A 23011-nucleotide genomic window follows, 5' to 3' on the forward strand; every position below is an offset into this window, starting at 1 on the left:
CAATATACCAGACAACCATATGAAATGAAATCCAAATCATTCATTTTTCAAACCAGGAAGCTGAAGCCCAAAGATAGGCCATTGCCTGCCCACAGTTTCCCTACGAGCAGCAAATATGGAACTATAAAGACTCCCTCTCCCAGTCCCAAAAGTCACTTCTCTTCTAACGCTGATATTCTAATAAAACCCAGTGCCGTCTAATAGTCTGTGAATATGCCTGGAGGAGAGGAACTTCCTGTGTGTTAAGTTCTATGAGAAGTACAGATAAATGGCTTCTAAGTAGGTGGCAGTAGCTTCAGAGAAGGCTTGGAGGAAGAGGTGCATTTGAGCTGGACAGCGGAAGGATCCTATCTGTAGGAACCAGAGTAGTGAGGTGTATCTATCTATCTTTAAAAAGCGGAGAGGAGCATTTTCAATTAGAAGAAGCTGCACACGCAAAGGAATGGTGAAAACTGTTGCCTGATGAGTTCAGGCTGCGAGCAGAGCAGTAGCTATAACAGAGGCTTTTGCTATGATATGATGCAGTGAATGTGTTTTACATGTGGCAAGGACATGAGTAGGGGGGGCGGGGGGCAAAGAGTGGAATGTGATGGATTGAACTATGTCCCCCAAAACTGTATCAATTTGGCTAAGCCATGATTCCCAGTATTGTGTGACTATCCACCATTTTGTCATCTGATGTGATTTTCCTATGTGTTGTAAATTCTACCTTTATGATGTTAATGAGGTAGGATTAGTGTCAGTTAAATTAATGAGGCAAGACTCAATCTACAAGATTAGGTTGTGTCTTAAGTCAATCTCTTTTGGGACACAAAAGAGAGAAGTGAGCAAAGAGACAGGGGAACCTCCTACCAAGAAAGCAGCACAAGGAGCAGAGCATGCCCTTTGGACCTGGGGCTGGGAAGCCCCTAGACCAGGGGAAGATTGATGACAAGGACCTTTCCCCAGAGCTGACAGACAGAGAAGGCCTTCCCCTGGAGCTGGAGCCCTGAATTCAAACTTCTAGCCTCCTAGGCTGTGAGAGAATAAATTTCTCTTTGTTAAAGCCATCCACTTGTGGTATTTCTGTTATAGCAGCACTAGACAACTAAGTCAGAATTTGTGGGGGAAAACAAAGAAGATTGCAAGACAAGATTAGAAAAGTAAACCAGAGACTTTGTCCAGTTTTTGATGCTGTTTTTTTTGTTTGTTCATTGTAATTAAAGACCTAAGACTTAAGACGCCCAAAGCCAACTCTTCAGACAGGGATTGGACTGGACTATAAAACAGAAAGGAAACCCTGGTGGCATAGTGGTTAAGTGCTACAGCTGCTAACCGAAGGGTTGGCAGTTCGAATCCGCCAGGCGCTCCTTGGAAACTCTATGGGGCAGTTCTACTCTGTCCTATATAGTCGCTATGAGTTGGAATTGACTCGAGGGCACTGGGTTTGGGTTTTGGGTTTATAAGACAGAAAATGATACTGGTGAGGAGTGAGCTTCTTGGCTCAAGTAGACACATGAGACTATGTGGGCAGGTCCTGTCTGGAGGGGAGATGAGAAGGCAGAGGGGGACAGAAGCTGGCTGAATGGACATGGAGAATACAGGGTGGAGAGAAAGAGTATGCTCTCTCATTACAGGGAGAGCAATTAGGAGTATATAGTAAGGTGTATATAAATTTTTGTATGAGAGACTAACTTGATTTGTAAATTTTCACTTAAAACACAATAACAATTTAAAAAAAAAAAAAGACTCAAGTGGAAAAAGAAGATAAGATAGGAGTAGAGCAACAAGTCAATAATGTATCTCCAATTTTTTTTTATTCTCAGAGGGAAAGAGCCCTTGCTATCAACTGTGTTACAGGAACACTTTCATTATGTAAAAGCCTATTTTGTTTTCATGTCATTCTTAGATTACATCATAAAGTGGCTGCAGCCGTCTCGAACTATATTATAAATAAATCACCAGCTTAATCATAGAAGGAGCCAAGGCCTCAGATTTAAATGGAAAATGTGAGATCACTCTTAATAACTGATATAACTCAAGCCAGGTGCCACTGAAGCAAGGTGACGTGTTCTCATCTCAAAAAAGTCGTGGAACTTACCAGGGTCAGAGCTGGGCAGGTCCCAGAAACACTTCCATTTACAAACAAAGAGGAAATCAGTGCAGGGTAGATGCTCACCCCCGCCCTAGATGGTCTTTTCATAAAAAAATAAGATTTATTTTTTAAGAGACATGCCCAAAAGATCTTCCTCAACAAACACAGTTTATGAAGATTTTTGCTCCCAGAGTTCCTATATTTCCAAATACAGAAAAGCGGGAGCATATTATGATACTGGTATTGATGTCTTGGGAGCCATTGAGCAAAATTACAAACTTTAAGACCTTCAGTTATTCAAAGGACCATGAATCTGGAATGACTGATATGCAAATCCTGTCCAAACCAAGGGGACAGTGCCAACTGGAGACACAGAGACAATGGTCTAACAAAGAAAAACGGGATAATTTCCAGCAAAGAGTTATGAGACTACCAAGGAGATTGGAAAGCAATGCTTAGTGCACACCAACTATGTATAAAGTACCATATTCAATGTTGTTGTTGTTAGCTGCCATGAGCTGGACCCTGACTCACAGCAACCTCATGTACTATGGAATCTAATGCTGCCCAGTCCTGCGCCATCCCTATGATCAGCTGCAGGCTGGATCAGTGTGATCCATAAGGGTTTTCAATGGCTGATTTTTGGAAGGAGATCATCAAGCCTTTCTCCCAAATCCATCTTAGTCTGGAAGTTCCATGGAAACCTGTCTAGCATCATAGCAACATACAAGCAACATCCGGATGAGTGGTGGCTGCACGTAGGTCCATTGGCAGAGAACTGTATCTGGGTCTCCCGCACCGTATGCGAGAATTCTATCGCTGAACTGCCAGTGAACGCGCCATACTCAACAGGCACTTTTCATTCACTATGCTGTTCCATGAGCACAAAGGCTCTGTGAGGTATGTATTACTAGCCTCATTTTTTCAGGTAGGTAAACAGTTTTAAAAAATGATTAAGTGACTTAAGATCAGACAGCTAATAAACTGGCAGTCTCCCTGCCTCAAAATCCACTTCTACCATGTTGTCTTCTCCAATTAAAACTCTATTTCCTACTATGCACTTTCAATAACAATTAAATAACTGATGCAAAAAAAAAAACCTCTGAAAACATTCAACGTCCAAAAAACAGGAGAGTTGAAAGGGACTGTGAAGTGGGAAGTAGTAATAACATTCTGGGCAATGACATTCTCAATGACCAAGGCTCTGCTCCCTCATTTTGGCTGTATGGCTACTCATAAGCTTGACCATAATTTTCAGTTTCCATTTCCATTAATTTTTTTTTTTTTTTTTTTTATGCACGGAAAGGTAGACTCCAAGGGAACTTGTCATCTTCTATAAAATGAACTGCCGAGCTTGGTTTTATAAAAAGATTATTTTTGGTGGGGGGAAGAGATGGATGCTCCACAAAAGAAACTTTCTGCCAGACAGAAGGTATTGGCTGAGGTTTTATGTCTGATCCTGTCAGTCTCCCAGTAATTCTGTGTATCAGCTCTCTGTACTTAATAGAAATGTTATTCATAACTACAGAGACACACTGTCTGGGCCAAGTCATATTGATTTATGCAACTTTTCAGGACAGCATGACCCAACGGGTGATGGTGAGCCCTGAAATTTAACTAAAGGGACACCATCAAGGCTCAAGACTCCAAAATGTGACCTGTTTTTCCTAACCTGTTTCTGGAGCAGGACAGGGGTTGTGCACAGAAGAAAAAACACACTGAAAGCTCTTCGCTACAAAGAAGAGGCTGTGGGGTGAGGTGGAAGAAGAAGCGTTGGATCAGCATTAGAGGAGCCCCTTATGGTTCCTTCCTGTGCTACCCAGAATTCTCTGGACAAGTCTCTGCCCTTGTTGGGTCTTGGTGCTTCACCTCTACAGAAAAGGGCTTAAATAAGAACTTTCAGACAGTTCCACCAAAGCACCTTTACCTGCTGAAGAGGGTAAAATGGAGAGGCATAGGGACACAGCCTTAATCGAAGACTTATATTTTTCCTCTGACAAAAACCAAAACCAAACCCACTGCCGTCAAGTCAATTCTGACTCATAGCGACCCTACAGGACAGAGTAGAACTACCCCATACGGTTTCCTAGGAGCAGCTGGGAGATTCAAACTGCCGACCTTTTTTGGTTAGTGGCCATAGTTCTTAACAACCACTCCACCAGGGTTTCCTTTCCTCTGAAAAGCCCTCCCAATTTTGCATTCTATTCTATTATACATCAATGTTTATATTAAGATTTTTTTTTTTTAATGGCATTTCCCCGTTTTTGGTTTTTTTTTCCCTCCCAAAAAAAAATGATTTACAGAGAATTGCTGAATTTATTCAGTGGCTCCATGTAACCCTCACTCCCACCTTAGTACATGGTGGAAGGAAGTCTCTAAGATGGCCCTCTATGCCTCTACCTCCTGGTGTCCATGCCCTTTTGTAAACCACCGCTCCCCCGTGAGTATGGACGGAATTTAATGACTCCCTTCTAGCAAACAGAATGAGGCAGAGGTGATGATGGGATGTCACTTCTGAGGTTAGATTACAAAAAGACTGTGGCTTGCTCTGAGGGAAACCAGATGCCATGTTGTGAGATGCCCTGTGGAGAGGCCCACATGTCAAGGAACTGAGGGAGGCTTCCAGGTAACAGCCAGCAAGGAACCAAAGCCCTCAGTCCAACAACCTGTGAGAAACTGAATCCTACCACCAATCACATCAGTGGGAATGGTGGTGGATCCTCCCTAGCTGAGGCTTCAGACGAGATCACAGCCCCAGCAGATATCCTGACAGCAACCTTATGAGCCAAAGTCAACCAGCTAAGCTGCTCCCAGATTCCTGACCCACAGAAACTATAAGATAGTGAGTGTTCATTGTTTTAAAGTACTTCATTTGGGGGTAATTTATTATATAACTAAAGTAGCATTTGAGTTTGAGATGCCCAGTCCTGGATTATTTTAATGACCTCATCAACTCCAGGAGGTCTAGTAAGTACATGGCACTTTCTGCAGCAGTATGTTGGTGGGAATGAGCTGCAGACCGAACCACACACAGAAGGTGAGAGGTCCCTTATCTGCCCACCCAAGCCTCTGCTATCAGTTGCATCCACTTCCAAAACCTGCGCAGCACTAGTCGGCCACTCTGCTCTCTGTCATAAAGCTCCATGGCCCACTGGGAAGTTCTGAGATCAGATCTTCTCCTCCTGGAGATCTTCTCCAATGTTCCCAATCCCTTCTGCTCTCCCAGTTCTTCATCTAAGCCCCTTGACATTTAATTTGCTTACCTCGGTTTCTTAAGCACGTAGTATGAGGCCTAACACACAGTGATTAAAACATGTGTGTTGTAAACAATACTTTTCTAATGGGTCTTTCTCTCTCTTGCATGTGTGTCTTTCTCCCCAACTAAACTGTAAGCTTCTCACGGGCAGAAACTGTGCCTAATCACCTTGGTGCCCTAAAAATCCTGAGGTTCACTAACTTCCAGAAGAGCACTGGGATGAAAGGAGACAACATGTACACACTCCAGGAACCAAGGATAGATATTGGCAACAATCTACAAAGGACCCACCGGCTCACCCTCCTTCCTGGTATCATTCTACCATACGCTAACCAAGTGAGGGAGAATTCCTCCGATCTCCTAGGGCCATACCACTGGACTCACAACCAGGGAAGAGTAGGGCAACCTCCACTGTGCCAGAAAGTCAATGTTATGGATTGAATTGTATCCTCCAAAATATGTACTGGAATCCTAACCCCCCTCTACGACTTCTAACCAAAAGGTCAGCAGTTCAAATCCACCAGCCACTCCTTGGAAACCCTACAGGGCAACTCTACTCTGTCCTATAGGATCACTATGAATCGGAATCGACTCAACTGCAAAGGGTGTTTTTATGGTGTTTTTTTTTTTTTTTTGGTTTATACCTGTGGGTGTCACCCCATTTTGGAAGAGGGTTTTCTTTGTTACATTTATGAGGTCATATCAGTGTAGGGTATACCTTAAACCTAACACTTTTGATACAAAGAACAAAGGTCCAGAAGCAAGCAATCACAAAGAAGGAACTATAGATGCCGCGTGAAGATCACCGAGGGACCGAGGAATGCTGGGGCCAGAGCAGCTGAGACAAGGATTTTCCCCCAGAGCTGACAGAGAGAGAACCTTCCTCTAGCGCTGATGCCCTGAGCTCAGACTTCTAGACGCGAAAGCAACAGCAACAAAACTATGACAAAATCAATTTCTGTTTGTTAAAGCTATCACTCATGGTATTTCTGTTATAGCAGTGCTAGCTAACTAAGCCAGTCAAGAAATAGAAGAATGTGGAATCAAGAGGAAGAAAGCAACATATCTCCTATAAGGCACCCCTGGTTACAGGAAGAGTCACAGAGCTCGAGAGGCTGAATGAATCACTGCTCAGACCCAGCAAGTCATTTCGTAGTTGTTGAAGCAAATAACACAAAAGCAGTCATCAAAGCTGCCTAAGCAGATGTCCACACACGCCCAAAAAGTCCTGACTGGAGCAATCGTAGAGAGCAACGACATTCACCTCTGGTGGAAGTGACCAAGGTTCTGCTTCCCGAAGAGGCTAATACCTGATGCTTTTGAGGACCAAAGAGGAAATATTAAAACTGAAAGCCCCTGGCTACAGTCGACAATTGTATACCGGCATCAACAGAGGGAAATAATTTCCTTCCTGACTCCCACTGGGCCAGTCATGCCTGGGTCAGGAGGTGTGATTATCTAATCAAACAAAGCAAGAGCCAAACAGGATAGACTGTAGCGTCAGTGGGGCCTCTCAGGCATTCAGCTTCCTCGGTCTTTGAATGAATCTACCTCTCTCCACATCCTGCCTCCTGGGCTACAACTACGGTTGTATAACTAATAATCGGCAGATCTACCACAGCCAACCAACTCTTCTAATAGCCCACCCGCCATGGCTCACTGCCTTTTTATTCACTCACAAACATCTTCAGCCATACTGGTCCCTGATGGCTCTCTCTGTCTAGTCATTCATTTCGTTCTCATAAAGCCATGCAGTCCGGCCTCATCTGACGAGACTTCCTATCCTTTCCCAACAGATGGCCGATCAGTGGCTGACAGAACACCCTCCGGGAAATGGACACTCGCTCCCTTTTGATTTATTCTTTCTTTCCACAAAAACGAGCCTCTTATGTGCCAGAGATTCCACTAGACTGAGGATGCATGAACGAGAGATGCTGTTCCCTCTTGTGACCAGGTTTTATGTTCCTGAAGGCCATAATCATGTATGCTCCATCGTTCTGCCTTCTCCGGGGTCTCATTCTTGTAACAATTCCTGGTGGGATATCATTTCTGGTTCCAAATGTATCCTCTTACAGACAGGCCAGTTGGTTAGTGCCCCTCTAAAAGGGTGAGGCAAGAAGTAAAGCCCAGTGATGGGAAAGTAAGCGGTGAAGAGAACATTCGTGGTTGTTCACACAGTCTCTAGGCCTGCTCCCTCTCCCTAACACACCCAGATGCTCCTTTGAGGGACCAGCTCTTCTCTACTATGGAGCTGCCATGAGGTTTGGGTGCAACTGTCTCCAGCATCAGTTCCAGGGGATATCTGTGGCTCATATGTGTCAGTTATCACAGTCCATCTCCTTGGCCTAGTGACTGGTTCAGGAATACACAGTAACCCGAGCCTGTAAGACTATGGCAGACAAGGCCCTCTTCCCCCCAAATGGGAAGGAGGATGCCTATAACTGGTTTGCAACTGGCAACCATCTCCAGACCATGAGATAATACATCCTAAGGTGTTTTTTTAAGGATGAAGCCAGAACACAGAAAAGGGTGGAGCAAGGAACACTACAGGGAAACGGAGCTGGAGTCTGGCTCAAACAGGGCCTGGAAAAAAAACAGTTTTCACTGGGGTGATTCTAACTCACGGAGGCATTTACATGTGTCAGAGTTGGACTGCATGTAGGATTCTGAATGGCTGTGAAGTAGATCGCCAGGCTTTTCTTTCAAGGCACCACTGGGTAGATCTGAATCATCGGTCTTTCTGTTAGCAGCTATAAGCTTCACCATTTACAAGATTCAACAGGTCCTGAAGCCCACCTTAAATTCGGGCCTCCCGTTTTCCTGGTGTCTGCTCTTTGCAGGATCACCCTCCTACTTTGTTCTAGATAGACCTTACTCTGTTTAATGCAGTCTGAAGCTGCATCATCATTTTAGAAGACAAAAGACGCTGCTGGCTCATAATTAGCTTACAGACAACAAAAACTTCTGAATCTCTTCCAGCTCCCTCATGTTATGGCAATCTCTCCCATCCTGTCATTACACATTTGATTTTTTTTTTTTTTAATTCAAATACAGAGCTTCATATTCATCACAATTAATTTTAAACCCTGAAAAACCTCAGGAAGTAGAATGGTGAGATTCATTCACATTTGATAATTAAACTGTATACTAGGGGGAAAAAAATCAAGACCTTGTTGGAAATGTTAACAGACTAAAAGGTTTAAGAGTTAAAGCAGTAGTTTCCAGCCTCTCATTTTATATAGATTCATAGAGCCCATAGAAAGTCAGTTGTACTTTTAAGGTACATTGATTTAAAAAAAGTCAGAGCCACAAAGAGCAACTCAGTAACACCTTTAAATGAAGTCAGGTTTTATCAAGTACAACAGCATCTGCTCTGTTTGGAAAACCACATCAAGACTGTGGCAGGGCGTGTTATTTATTCAATATCAGACTAGTACTTGGGGCACATTTGGACTTACCCTAAGGATGGAAACCACAGATCTACACTCAGTGGAAGCCTTACCCTAGTATAAGGCTAGCCTCACTCAGCCATTCTCCTAGATGTCCCCACAGCCCAGGGTATCCCACACCATAGATTCTTCTCATTACCCCCATTTTTTAGAACCTGATGTTGTATTCTGTCATGCTCCCCTTTCCAGGTACCCTGCAGAATTCAAACTCAGGTCCCAAGGAAGCTCTAGTAGGCCCTTTAAGACATAAGGCTCTCAGTCTTTATCTAAACACATTTAGCTGCACCTACTTCTAGGGTAAAAGATGATGAAGTAAAAGAACTGAACAGAAGATTTCAAATGGCAGCTCAAGAAAAAATATTATAATGAAATGTGCAAAGACCTGGGGTTAGAAAACAAAAAAAGGGAAGAACACACTTGGCATTTCTCAAGCTAAAAGAACTTAAGAATAACTTCAAGCCTCGAGTTGTATTAAAGGATTCCATGGGCAAAATACTGAACAACACAGGAAGCATCGAAAGAAGATGGAAGAAATATACGAAGTCACTGTACCAAAAAGAATTGGTTGGGGTTCAAACATTTCAGGAGGTAGCATATGATCAAGAACTGATGGTATTGAAGGAAGAGGTCCAAACTGCACTGAAGGCATTGGCAAAAAGCAAGGCTGCAGGAATTGATGGAATACCAATTGAAATGTTTCAACAAACAGATATAGCGCTAGAGGTGCTCACTCATCCGTGCCAAGAAATTTGGAAGACAGCTACCTGGCCAACTGACTGGAAGAGATCCATATGTGTTCCCATTCAGAAGGAAGGTGATTCAATAGAATACAGAAATTATCAAACAACATCATTAACATCACACGCAAGTAAAATTGCTGAAGATAATCCAAAAACAGTTGTAGCAGTACATTGACAGGGAACTGCCAGAAATTCAAGGAGGATGCAAAAGAGGACATAGAATGAGAGATACCATTGCTGATGTCAGATAGATCTTGGCTAAAAGTAGAGAATACCAGAAAGATATTTACCTGTGTTTTACTGACTATGCAAAAGCATTTCACTGTGTGGTTCATAACAAATTATGGATTACAATGTGAAGGATAGAATTTCCAGAACAGTTGAGTATGCTCTTGAGAAGCCTGTACATAGACCAAGAGGCAGTCACCCAAACACAACAAGGGGATTCTTTGTGGTTTCAAATCAGGAAAACTGTGTGTCAGGGTTTTATCCTTTCACCATACTTATTCAATCTGTATGCTGAGCAAATAATCCAAGAAACTGCACTATATGAAGAAGAACAGGGCATCAGGATTAGAGGAAGACTCATTAACAACCTGCCATATGCAGATGAAACAACCCTGTTTGCTGAAAGTGAAGAGGACTTGAAGCACTTACTGATGAAAATCAAGGACTACAGCCTTCAGTATGAATTACATCTCAACATAAAAAAGGCAAAAATCTTCACAACTAGACCAATAAGCAACATTATAATAAATGGAGAAAAGTTTGAAGTCATCAACGATTTCACTTTACTTGAATCCACTATCAACACCCATGGAAGCAGCAGCCAAGAAATCAAAAGATGTAATACACTGGGCAAATCTGCAGCAAAGGACCTCTTTAAAGAGTTGAAAAGCAAAGATATCACTTTGAGGGCTAAGGTGCACCTTACCCATGCCATGATAAATATTTTCAATAGTCTTATATGCATGTGAAAGCTGGAAAATGAATACAGGAGACTGAAGAAGAACTGATGTCTTTGAATCATGATGTTGGCGTAGAATATTGAATACACAGTGGACTGCCAGAAGAATGAACAAATCTGTCTTAGAAGAAGTACAGCCAGAGTGTTCCTTGGAAGCAAGGATGGTGAAACTTCATCTTATGTACTTTAGACATGTTATCAGGAAGGACCAGTCCCTGGAGAAAGACATCATGGTTGGTAAAGTAGAGGGTCAGTGAAAAAGAGGAGGACCCTAAACAAGACAGACTGACACACTGGCTGCAACAATGGGCTCAAACATAGCAACGATTATGAGGATGGCACAAGACCAGTTAGTGTTTCCTTCTGTTGTACATAGTGTAGATATGAGTTGGAACCCATTCCTCGGTACCTAACAACAACAACCTCTAAGGGATGTTGTGAAATTAAATAAGTTGACAAAAGAAGAAGGGTAAACAAAAGTCATTCAGGAACATCACTTTCTTTCCTGGCAAAACACTCATAACACTGTTCACTGACAGTTTTGGTCTTTCAATTTCAAGAACATTTCACTCCATGCCAAAGGAGAAAGAAGAAAGCAATAAAGTTATTGGCAACCCAAAATCATCACTACTCATACTTTCTTCCAGTTTCTCTAAACACCGCCTACCAAGAGCTGATTCCTGCCATTGCTTGTCACACATTTGATTAGCATTATTATATTTTGTCCATTGCGCATGAAATTAACTCAAGACAAAAGGAAAGGCATTTCAGTTCTCCCCTAGTTCTTAACCCATCTGCGTTACTAGTGCCCACGCTTTAAATGGAAATTCCTGATTTTCAAAATCCACTAAGACATGCTTATTGACATTAAAAGATAAAAGTCAGCTTATCTTTTAATGCATGTTGTTGTTGTGTGCTGTTGAGTCAATTCCAACTCATAGCAACCCTGTAGGACAGAGTAGAACTGCCCCATAGGGTTTCCAAGGAGCAGCTGGTGGATTTGAACTGCTGACCCTTTGGTTAGCAGCCTAAGCTCTTAACCACTTTGCCACCAAGGCTCCATTTTTCTGCACAGGACTCACCAACTGAGGAAAAATATCTTCCCAAGGATGAGTGCCCACTGGAACGAAGGAGAAGCACTAGACTGGGATCCAGGGGGACTGGATTCCATCTTCACTTCTCTCTCTGGGCCTCAGTGTCCCCACAAGTAGAAAATGAGAGAAGGAGGGTATTATGGATTAAATTGTGTCCTCCCAAAATATGTGTTGTAAATCCTAACCTCTATGCCTATGATTATAAACCCATTTGGGAATGGGTTGTCTTTTTCAACTGGGTTTGTTTTGAAAGGCAAGCTAGCAAGCAGAGATGGGGTAAGAGAGATGTCAAGCCACATGAAGATCACCCAGGATCAGAATTCAAAGAGACAAGGACCTTCCCCTAGAACCAGCACCCTGAATTCAGACTTCTAGCCTCCTAAACTGTGAGAAAATAAACTTCTGTTTGTTAAAGTCACCCATTTGTGGTATTTCCGTTTATAGCAGCACTAGATAACTAAGAAAGAGGGTGGTTATGAATCTCTAGGGTTTTACCACCTTTAGAATTTCCTAAGTTTATGAACTCACTAACTAGACCATACTAGGAATGAAGTCAGGTTTGAAACCCACAAATCTAGTGACTTCCCTGTATCCCTCCCTCCTAAAGTTCCAGCCAGTTCCTAGCACTTATATTTCACTGATATATGTCAGGGTGACAGAGAGAGAAAATATCAGTGCCCTAGTGTTGAGTTCTCAGTTTTCATGCAAAAACATGCTTCACCTTAATAACGGAGGAGACAGAGATAGGTCAATTAGTTAGCTACTCAGATTTTAGGCACACACGTACAAAAAATAAAAAAAGTTAATACCAAAATCTGAACTACAACAAATAGAAAGAGAAAAGATATGAGTTTGGAGACAAATTGCTAACTATGAAACCTAGTGAGCGCTCTGTGAGCCTTAGTTTCCTCACCTGCAAAGTAGGGGGTACAAGAAGGAGAGCCATAGATAATCTCAAAGATTCCTGCTAAGCCCTTCTTACAGGTTTTATTTTATTGAGGACCATCACTCTTAGGGATTATGCAATATGGTCAGCCTTCTTTATCCATATCCAAGGGTTCTGCACCCTCAGATTCAACCAACCGAGGATCAAAAATATTCGAAAGAAAAAAGAAAGTTCCAAATATCGAAACTTGAATTTGCTGCGCACCCAGCGCTCTATCGAAAGCACGTGAATGAAATGAGGTGGAGGCGTCCCCTGCTGTAGCCTTCCACCATCTGACAGAGCCTCACACAGTCATATGATCAGTTAGGAGGCAAAGCCAGGATGTACACGCCCAGGCCTCAGAACATCTGCTTCAACATTCTCCCAGTATATTCTGACAGCAAAAAAAAATTAAGTAGGGAAGATGGAACATAATCAACATGAGCCCAGCAAAGCAATGAGCTTCCCAGGAGCTAGTGGTCTTCAAGGACATTAGAACTCTCAAAGCCATGTTCACTGAAATGAAAGGAATAATCTCAAGACTGCTGATGAACGGGTCTTTAGGAAACCAGCAAGTCTGTCTGTAGACAGTAGAATCCCATGGAAACCAGAAAGACACCCCCCACACCCCAGCCCCAAGAAACTTAAGCCTCTCCTTGCAGAAGGAGATAGAAATCAGAACAGTACCTACAACAGCAGCAAAGGACGTTCTGACTTCCCAGGTTTCTAACATTCACTGAAAGGCCCAGCCCTCCACCCTTGTCCTTGGGGAGTTTCACTCATACTCTAACCAGCTTCCCTCCAAGCAGAAATGGAAGTGGTCTCACTTTTCAACGTCAACTTCTCTTTCAATATATTTTTTTCCTTCTTTTCCACAAAGAGAACAAGCAGCTTCGCTAAAGAACCACTGTGAAATGATTGAAGTTCTCCTGCAAACAAACCATTAGCAGAGTTCAAATGCAATTTAAATCACCAGTTGTGAAAGCACTCCTCAATTTCGTGGTAAGTTTCCAAGGAGAATTACATGCTATATACTATTTAATTGGTTGTTTTCTATTTTTTAACATCCATTTATCTCCCCCCACCCTTATATTTCAGAAATGTCTGTAAAAGCTTCCCTTTAAAAAATTATACATTTTTGAACAGAGTGAATCTAAAGATTGAAAAGTATCAGAGAAACACCTGCAGGACTACACACCTCAGCAGAAATGGATGGTTTTGACACCATAAAATATGCAGAATTTTAAAATCTTGGGAGTCACCAAGAAGTGCTCTCTCACTTTAGAGGTGAAGAAAATGAACCCCCAAAAGAGAAAGGAACAGTTGCCCAAATCTTCTCGCTGGTCAATGACAGATTCAAGCTGAAAACCATGGGTCCCACCTGTCTCTTCCCACCTCTAAATGTTGCCCATAAATGGCAGGAGGAGACCGGGGTATTGAAATAGTATGGTTGAGTTTCCTCCTGTATTTTTAAAAAGAAAACCTGAAGTTCTCCTCAAATACACTCACAACCTCAAGTTTCTCCCCATAAGACAGCAAGAGAAGTAAAGGCTGATGAATGAAGACAGTTAAAGGAGCTGAGAATGAGACATTTTATGAGCAGATACTTGGCAGGAAAAGTCAAGACATTCATCTAGATTCATTAAGCAATTTATGGGATATCAAGACTGCAGATTTCTCCTGCTCTATCTGGCCTGGGAATGAGAGGATCAACAAAGGGAAGACTGGACTGTCCCATTTGTAAATGGGAAAGGTGTCTAGAAGCCATTCGTGAGTGCACTCTGAAATTCCAAAACCAAAAACCCATTGCATGGGATCAATTCTGACTCAAGGCGACCCTAGAGGTCACAGTAGAAATGCCCCATGGGGCTTACAAGGCTGTAATCTTTATGGGAGCAGACTGCCACATCTTTCTGCTGGTATGAGCTTCAAGTCTTCCATATTGGACTGGTGTTCAAATCCAGTTTCGAATCCTTGCTGGGATGGAGACTTTGAGTAATTATTCAACCTCCCTAAGTTCCAGCTTCCTTGTCTGCAAAACTAGGCTAATATCAGCTACCCCTCAGGGCGTATGCAATCATTTCCTGGGATTTCATATCCAAAATACACAGCACAGAGAACACACATGCTATGTATTAGGTAAGGCTCACCCCATTTCTTTCCAAGGTTTCTATAATTTCTCAAAGCCTATAGTGCAGTGGTTCTAATTTACTTGTACTACAACTGACTCTTATAAGCCGTGTATGTTCCCTAAGTCTGTTACATAGATTATGTCCCCAATGGTAAACTCACATTTTTTTCAAACAAATGAAAACTTACACATACACATATTTTCCTTCAAAAGCAAACTTACTGGAACTGTTACTTAAAAATTGCCATCAAATCCCATTTATGAACCACCAAAAAAACCAAACCCAGTGCCATCAAGTCGATTCCTACTCATAGCAACCCTATAGGACAGAGTAGAACTGCCCCATAGAGTTTCCAAGGAGTGCCTGGCGGATTCGAACTGCCAACCCTGTGGTTAGCAGCCGTAGGATTTAACCACTACGCCACCAGGGTTTCCTTAGGAACCACATGGTAATAAAATTCCAATCCGATGTCCAAAACCTCATGTAAGTTTTCAGTCAACCCTATGAGGAAGAAATTTGTTTCCCGACTATATACTGAGAGTAAAGAAGGTTAGGCACCTGCCCAATGTTTCAGGGCTAGAAAGTGCTAAAGCTGGGATCTGAACCCAGGTCTTCAAAATCAAGTTCTAGGACAAGGGTTTTATTACTTTGTAGTTACAACTACAGAAACCCTGGTGGCGTAGTGGTTAAGTGCTACGGCTCTTAACTAAGAGGTCGGCATGTTCGAATCCGCCAGGTGCTCCTTGGAAACTCTAGGGTCAGAATCGACTCAACGGCAGTGGGTTTTTTTTTTCGTGGTTACAACTACAACATGGACAGTTATTCTGCTAGAGGTAAAAATCTACCTTAAAAATAAATCTTCTGCTATTTTTTACATTTCATGGAGCTTTGGGATAAAAATATGCATTTGCAAAATTTAAAAAAAATATCACATCAGAAACAAGTGAAACCTGAAACCTGTTGCCGTTGAGTCGATTCCAACTCATAGCAACCCTATAGAACAGAGTAGAACTGCTCCATAGGGTTTCCAAGGAGTGCCTGGTGGATTCGAACCGTTGACCTTTTGGTTAGCAGCCGAGCTCTTAACCACTGTACCACCAGGGCTCCTTCCTAAATTCCACCTTGATGTTATGCTTGCTCTTCAGGGAAACAAAAAGCTCCGAGCCTTGGCACTAAGCAGACACCTACCAGGCATGTGGGAAATAGACATAAGAGAAAGGTTAGCAAGGAGCTGATCTCAGGCCAATTCAAAATCAAAATTCAAATGGCTGGGCTCATAATCAAACAAATGGTGGGCATGAACTTCTAAAGACCCCTGTGGTACAGCTGTTAGCAGACAGGATGCCATGTGCCCTGCATCCAGTAGTGTCCAAAACGGACACTAACTCACACCTCCTGTCCCCTGTAAGGGACAGCATGTGCACCTCCCAGGGGTAGGTGCTGTGGAGAATGGAGATGACTGAGACACACCTACCGCTCTCATAGAGCCACTGTTTCACTGGGGACACACTAGGATACACAAGACGGCCTGAAAAGCATGCGAAAGCAGAAGTACACACAACGCCCCTATGAGGTCTAGAAGAACTTTGTAAATGATGTGACATCTAAACTGAGCCTGAACACCCAAGAGGATTTCCACGTACAAGGAGGAGGAAAATAGCTCCAGGGAACACAATGTGCAAAGGCCTTGAGGAGGGCAAGTTCAGGATGTTCTGGGGGAAAGTGACTAATCCAGTGAGGCCAGGGGCAGAGGACGTGGCAGAATGAGGTGGGACATGAGGCTGGAAAGGAATGCTGCGGCCAGAACACGGAGGACCTTCTGTGCCAGGCTACAGTACTTGGATCTTCAGGCTCTTGGGTGTTGCATTTTGGGAAACGATGCAAGAGAAAGTTAAACAGTAGAGTTATCTTTTTTAAAAAGGAATTTCCCTCCGCAGTCTGCCTCTAAGCACAGCAAGGGTGAGAGTATCCAAAGGAAGAGTGTCCTCTGAAGGGAGCCCCCTCTCTGTGGCGTAACCCACCAAGAAGATGGTTGCCCCTAACCCACACCTTCACTGACCCTTTCCTCTAAGTCTGGAAGACCCAGGAAAGAAACCAAGTCTCATGTTCCAAACAGGACTTCACTCTGCCTTCAGGCGACTTCCAATACCACCCAATTCCTTGAATCAGAAACCACCTAACTCCTTGACTCAGAAGATGGGCTGGACACAACTCTAGCCTCCTTCCTCTCACTCAAGAAGCAGGAGCTGGGGGGCTACCCAACACATACTGTGTGTACCCACAGCTCCAAATCATGGAGTCCCCAGCTAGGCCTGGCACAGCATGACTTGGGGCTTCTACTAGTAATAAGCGTGCAAGGATGTCACCACTTAGGGTGTCCAGAATCCTCCTTTCTCTTAAAGGAGCTTTTGCAGCAGTTCCCACAAGCTCAAGGCATAGGGAAGACATGACAGCCTTCTGCCTTTAAAGAACTTCCCATTAAAAGACATGTACAAAGTAGGAGATAGCAAGTACATAAAAGAAGCACAGATAATAACAATACAAGTTCTCATAACAGCCCTATGAGACGGTGTGATCATTTATACCCATTTTATAGATGAAGAAACTCAGGCTCAAACAGGTTAACTGACCAGGCAGATCACACAGCTAGGACGAACCACAGTCAGAATTCAAACCCAGATCCCGTGCATAGGAATGTCACTCAGTTACACTCTACTTATTTACAGCTAACTGTTGTGTGAATTAGCAGAACAGAGAACAGAGAGATCACTTCCAGTGTGGGGAGTGTGGATGGTAGAAGGTTACTGATGACCATGAATTACCATATTTTACGCAAATAATGCACACCTTCTGTGTTTGTTTGCCAACCACGTTCCACCTATGCGAGGTATTTTCATAAGCACATTACATTAATTTTTCTTTTAATATCGGGCACAGTGGTGCTTATGAAAAGATCTCACAGGGAGAAGGCACGGTTCCCAAACAAATGTAGAAAGTGCGTGTTATTTAAGTAAAAAACCCAGTACTTCACGTGGAACATGGCATCTGCACAGAGGAAGAACAGGAGTTTCATGGATAGAAATGACAGCAGTTATCTCAGGCTAAAGGAATAGCATGAGCTAAAGCACCAAGGTTAGAAAATGCAGGCTATGTCTCAGGAACAGCAAAGAATGTGGCTGATTTATGGAAGAGTAGGCAGGAGCATCAAGAAGTCCACAGGGGACATATATTGGTGTCTAGTTATGACAGGTCCCAGAAACCACAGACAGAAGTTTTTATATAATGCCATTAAGTTCATGGAAAATAAATTTTTCAAAGCAGAATTACAGCATGTTTCCAGCTATACTTGGAATTCTCTGCTCTAGTGCTAGGGCCATGAAGATGACCTTCCAGGATTTGGACTACAATCAGGGATAATGGGCCGTCAGGTCCTTTCAGGCGAAACTTTTTCTATGGCTATGACTTTGGGGTTAAGAAGTCTATATCTATTTCATAGACACTAACCTTTCTGAGAAAAGTCTCCACGGTTCATTAAATGAATTTTAAGCCCCAGGTGGATTATAAACCAAAAACCAAACCAGTTAACGCTGAGTTGATTCCAACTCATGGGAATTCCATGTGTATCAGAGTAGAACTGTGTTCCATTGGGTTTTCAATGGCTGATTTTTTTTGGAAGTACGTCGCCAGGCCTTTCTTCCAAAGCACCTTAGGGTAGATTGGAACCTTCAACCTTTCAGTTAGCAGCCTAGTATGTTAACTCTTCATACTGCCCAGGGACTCCAGTTGGAGTACACCAAAAATAAAGGCCAAACCAGATGCCATCAAGCTGATTCTGACTCATGGCGACCCTGTGTTACACAGCAGAGCTGCTCCATAGGTTTTTCTTGGCTATAATCTTGATGGAAGCAGGTCACCAGGCCTTTCTTCCACAGTGCCTCTGAGTGGGTTCCAACCACCAACTTTTCCACTAACGGTCCAGCGCTTAACCATTTGCATCACCCAGGGGCTCTTGTTTGCGCCATAAGTACCACCAGTTGATGAATGGAGCACTGAGAATGGGACTGGAGTCTTAGAATCAGAAGTCCTACCCTTGATTCTTGTGTTCTTTACTTACCCATTATGGAAACTTGAGAAGTCACTTCCCCTTAATGAAGGCTCAGTTTCCACATTCATAAAATGGAAACAATACTTACATAGCTAGGCTCCAGTGAAAATTAACAATTCACTTGTGTGATTCAATATACGGATATATGTTCCTACACACAGGGTTGCCACGTTTAGAACAGATGTTTCTCCTGAAAGCCCACCAAGTCGCCTGGGGTAGTATAAAATCTACCCAACCCTCTTGGTGAAGTCGTAGTTACCACCATTTTCTTTATCCCTGTTGAAAATTGAGCTGTATTCCCCAGGTAAATCATTACATGTTTGTGTGCCAAATTGTTTTCATCTTTTAAATGACCCAGTAATCCCACTTTGGATAATATACATAAGGGAATAATCCAAAAGGAGGGGGAAAAAAAAGGCAATTTGTTCGGAGATGTTATTCATAGTGCTATTTATAGCTCTTTCTATATCCCTCGATTAAACCACTTATCTCACTGTGCTGTAATTATCCACTCCCCTTCCATACGTCTCCCAATTATCTTTGAATCAATCTCCAGCACCTACCACAACACCTGGCATACAGCAAGAACTCAATAAATGTTTGTTGACTACGCAATGGGTAATACAAAGGAAATTTTAAAGAAACTCCAATGAGCAAAAACAACCCGTTGTTTTGAAGAAATTATGTTAAATACATTTTTTTTAAAAAAAAACAGATGACTATAGACAGCAAATTGTTTAAAAAAGGAGTATGAGAGAAGCCTCCAGGGTGAATTTTAGTTTTTTTGGGTGGGTTTAGTTTTAAGGTCTCTGTGCTCCTCTGGGGTTAGGCTGACTGTAGACTACCTAAGACCTTCACTGGATACCCAGGGCCATGATAGTCCATGGCCTTAGTGGCCGGAGCACAGGGCACAGTCAGGAATCTCAAGTTTCCTATCTGACTCAGTCACTTCATTGCTATGGGACTTTCACGAAATGGCCCAACTTCTCTGATCCCAGTTTCTCTGCTGAAAAATAGAGTATATGCATCTAAGGCCAGCCCGTTAAAATAAATTATGGGGCGCAAACAAGGGCTCAAAAGTGTGAACTCCAATGTAAATGAAAGAAGGTAGAGAGGTGCCCTTGGACAAAGGTGGGGCTCTCCCATTGGGCCTCCCAGGGCCATCTCACGTGGTAGATGAAAGCGCCTCACCAGGGAATTTAGAGGCAGAAATCTGCAAGAACGGACGATGCATCAAGAAAAAATAAATATGTTAAATATGGCCCATAAAGTCAACATCACTCTGAATGTTCCCTATCTTCAGTGGGAAAGAATGCTTTATAAAAATACCCAGGAAGACCAAAGGAAGCAGCATGTTCTGTGGGGCTGATTTGGGGGCGTTCCAGAAGGTCTCAGCCAGGAAGTCAGAGACAGGAAGTCACTGCCCTCTGTTCCCCGGCCAGAAGCTCAGGGTGAGAAACCAAAGAAAGGAGCACACACACCCCTTAGTCCTAAAACCCCAGGTGCATGTCTGTGCAACCACCACTGCACAAACACCCATCTCCCTTGGGATCACCCGGCTTCCCGCCCATTTAGCTTCACATGTCTCGGCAGAACATCTTGCTTGATGGCCTGGAGACAATCCCTCCAAAACATGAACGGAATCCATTCACTTCTCTCCAGCCCCACCTCTAGTGCCCTAATTCAGTTTACCATCATCTCCCACCTAGACAGCTACAGGGGTCTCCCCCTGCCTAACCTTCTTGCTCCTGCTTTTACCCTCCTTGCAACCCGTCTCCCCCTAGACCTGCCAGAATGTCACACGCCCGCCAGCCAGAATCCAGCAGCTCACTCCTGAGCGGCATACACTCTGAAGTCAGACTGCCTGGGTTCAAATTCCAGCTCCACTCCAACTCTGTGATTTTCAGCAAGTTACTTAACTTTTCAAGGTCTCAGGTCCTCACTCTATTTAAAAAAAAAAAAAAATCGTTGCCATCGCGTCAGTTTTGGCTCATAGCGACCCCATAGGAGAGAGCAGAGCTGCCCCATAGGGTTTCCAAGGAGCGCCTGGTGGATTCGAACTGCCGACCTTTTGGTTAGTAGCCGTAGCTCTTAACCACCACACCACTAGGGTTTCCCTCACTCTGTTAAGTGAAAGTAAAAACAGTACCTACTCACAGGCAGCTATAAAAAAAAATAAATAAATAAAGCCAAACCCATTGCCATTGAGTCAATTCAGATTCATACTAACCCTACAGGGCAAAGCAGAACTCCCCTATAGAGTTTCCAAGGAATGCCTGGTAGATCTGAACTGCCGACCTTTTGGTTGGCAGCGATAGCTCTTAACAGCTATGCCACCGAGGTTTCCACAGGTAGCTATAGTGTGACTAAATCATTTAGGTAAAGTGCTTAGCCCAGTGCTCAGCATCTAGTAAGCAATCAATTCGTGTCTGTTCTTACTAACAGTATTACTGTTCATATTAGCATTACCACCACTGACCTCTTAGGAGAAGCCCTGGCAGTGCAGTGGTTAAGCACTTGGCTGCTTACCAGTTTAGTGGTTCGAATCTACCAGCCATTCTGCAGGAGAAAGATGTGGCAGTCTGCTTCTATAAAAATTTACAGCCTTGGGAACCCTATGGGGCAGTTCTACTCCGTCCTATAGGGTCGCTATGAGTCAGAATCAACTCAACGGCAAAGGGTTTGGTTGTGATTTAACCTCTTACTACCTGCTTCTGCATCACAGCCAGAAAACTTCCCAAGCCTTCATCCTTTAAGACTGTCTCCTTCCACCTCCTGAGCAGGGCCTATAATTACCACCCAGCCACAGGTCGCCCAAGAAGGAGACAGGCTGTACACAGGTTCAAGCTCCTGCTTCCCAATAGCTTGAAGAGCTACTTCCACCCCCTCCAACCCCCTTCAGCATCAAGAAGAACAAATATAAGTCTCAGAGTGGCTTCTCTGCTCTATGACATTTGCCACCTAACACCAGTGGCAACCAAAGTGCCTCGCCAAAACACATCTCTGCTGTCTTCCCTGCGTTGTAGAAAGGGGCCCTCAAGTTGATCCAAAACTGAACCAATTAAAAAGCGTAACAGGCAGTACGGCTGTGTAATGCCTGCGTGCTCTGTAACAGGGCGTGAAATGCTGCAGTACATCAAAGCAGGCTAAAGAAGAATGTGTGTGTGTGTGTGTGTGTGTGTGTGTGGGTGTGGGTGTGGGTGTGGGTGTGGGTGTGGGTGTGGGTGTGGGTGTGGGTGTGGGTGTGCGTGCATTTAAAACCTGTTCAGAATCAGGGCTGATCTTTGAATGGGAATAATACTCCAGGATTCTTGCAGTTTCAACAACAGCAGTAGAGGCTTAGATGGAAAGCCTGCTCAATTTCTTTCAAGGCCGATGCACACTTTTCATTGCCACAGGTAACACTGAAATCAAGAACTCCACTATTCAGCTCACCTCTTGGACAAGCTCTCACCTTCTTTCAGGAAAGAAAGAGATAAAGGCAGCAGAGCAGATCAGAAGGTAGCACCTCAGGTTCAAAGTGAACTGAAAGGTAAGCAGAAATCAAAGGCGGACAGAAAGAAAAGAGCGACACTCTTAAAACCACAAATTCTGGCCTCTGAGCCCGTGTGACTTGATGGAAAAGACATGTGAACTGGGAGAACAAGGTTCTAGTCCTCAGCTGCTCACCAGCTAGTGAAGAGCGAGCAAACTGGGCATCTCTGAGTTCCAGATTCCTCTCGCCCTTGCCTAAGACGTGGCTTACATCAAGTAGTGGAAGGAGAAATGCGCCGAACGTGAGAAGACCCAGGGTTTAACCCTAACCTCCTACTGCTCATCAGCCCTGCGTCTTCAGGGCAAGCGAGCTATGACGCCCTCTGGACTTCCATTGCTCACCACCATTCTATAAAACGAGACAACTGGACTCCATAATCTCTAAGACACTCTCCAACTAAGACAGTCCATCAAATCTACACAACGCATTTATCTACACAATGTATTTATTCCAAACTGGAGACACTGTGCAAATATTATACACCAACATTCTGCATATTCTTAAGTTATCCAGCCACACTGTTTTTCCAGCTACAACCATGCCTCCCCAGGTGTCTGTCCACAGACGTCGCTTTTGGGTTGTCCTCTGAGCCCTAACAATCAGACAGATAGTAACAGTCCCAAGTTATCTCTCTACCCAGCTCAAGCCAGGCTTCAGGTAGAGGGAAATATCTGCCTAATTTCTTTATGTACAAATACAATTTTTCCTCAGGCAGAGTTCATCTGTAAATTCCA

The 23011-nt window shown here is 43.4% G+C and overlaps 1 protein-coding gene across 23 annotated transcripts in view; it reads right to left on the reverse strand.

The window, feature by feature from the left end:
• LPP (LIM domain containing preferred translocation partner in lipoma) overlaps positions 1–23011 on the reverse strand; it is a 761291-nt gene that overhangs the window by 672886 nt on the left and 65394 nt on the right. The gene's annotated exons all lie outside the window — the stretch shown is intronic.

Source organism: Loxodonta africana, chromosome 1 (assembly GCF_030014295.1).
Source record: "Loxodonta africana isolate mLoxAfr1 chromosome 1, mLoxAfr1.hap2, whole genome shotgun sequence".
Taxonomy (NCBI): Eukaryota; Metazoa; Chordata; class Mammalia; order Proboscidea; family Elephantidae; genus Loxodonta; species Loxodonta africana.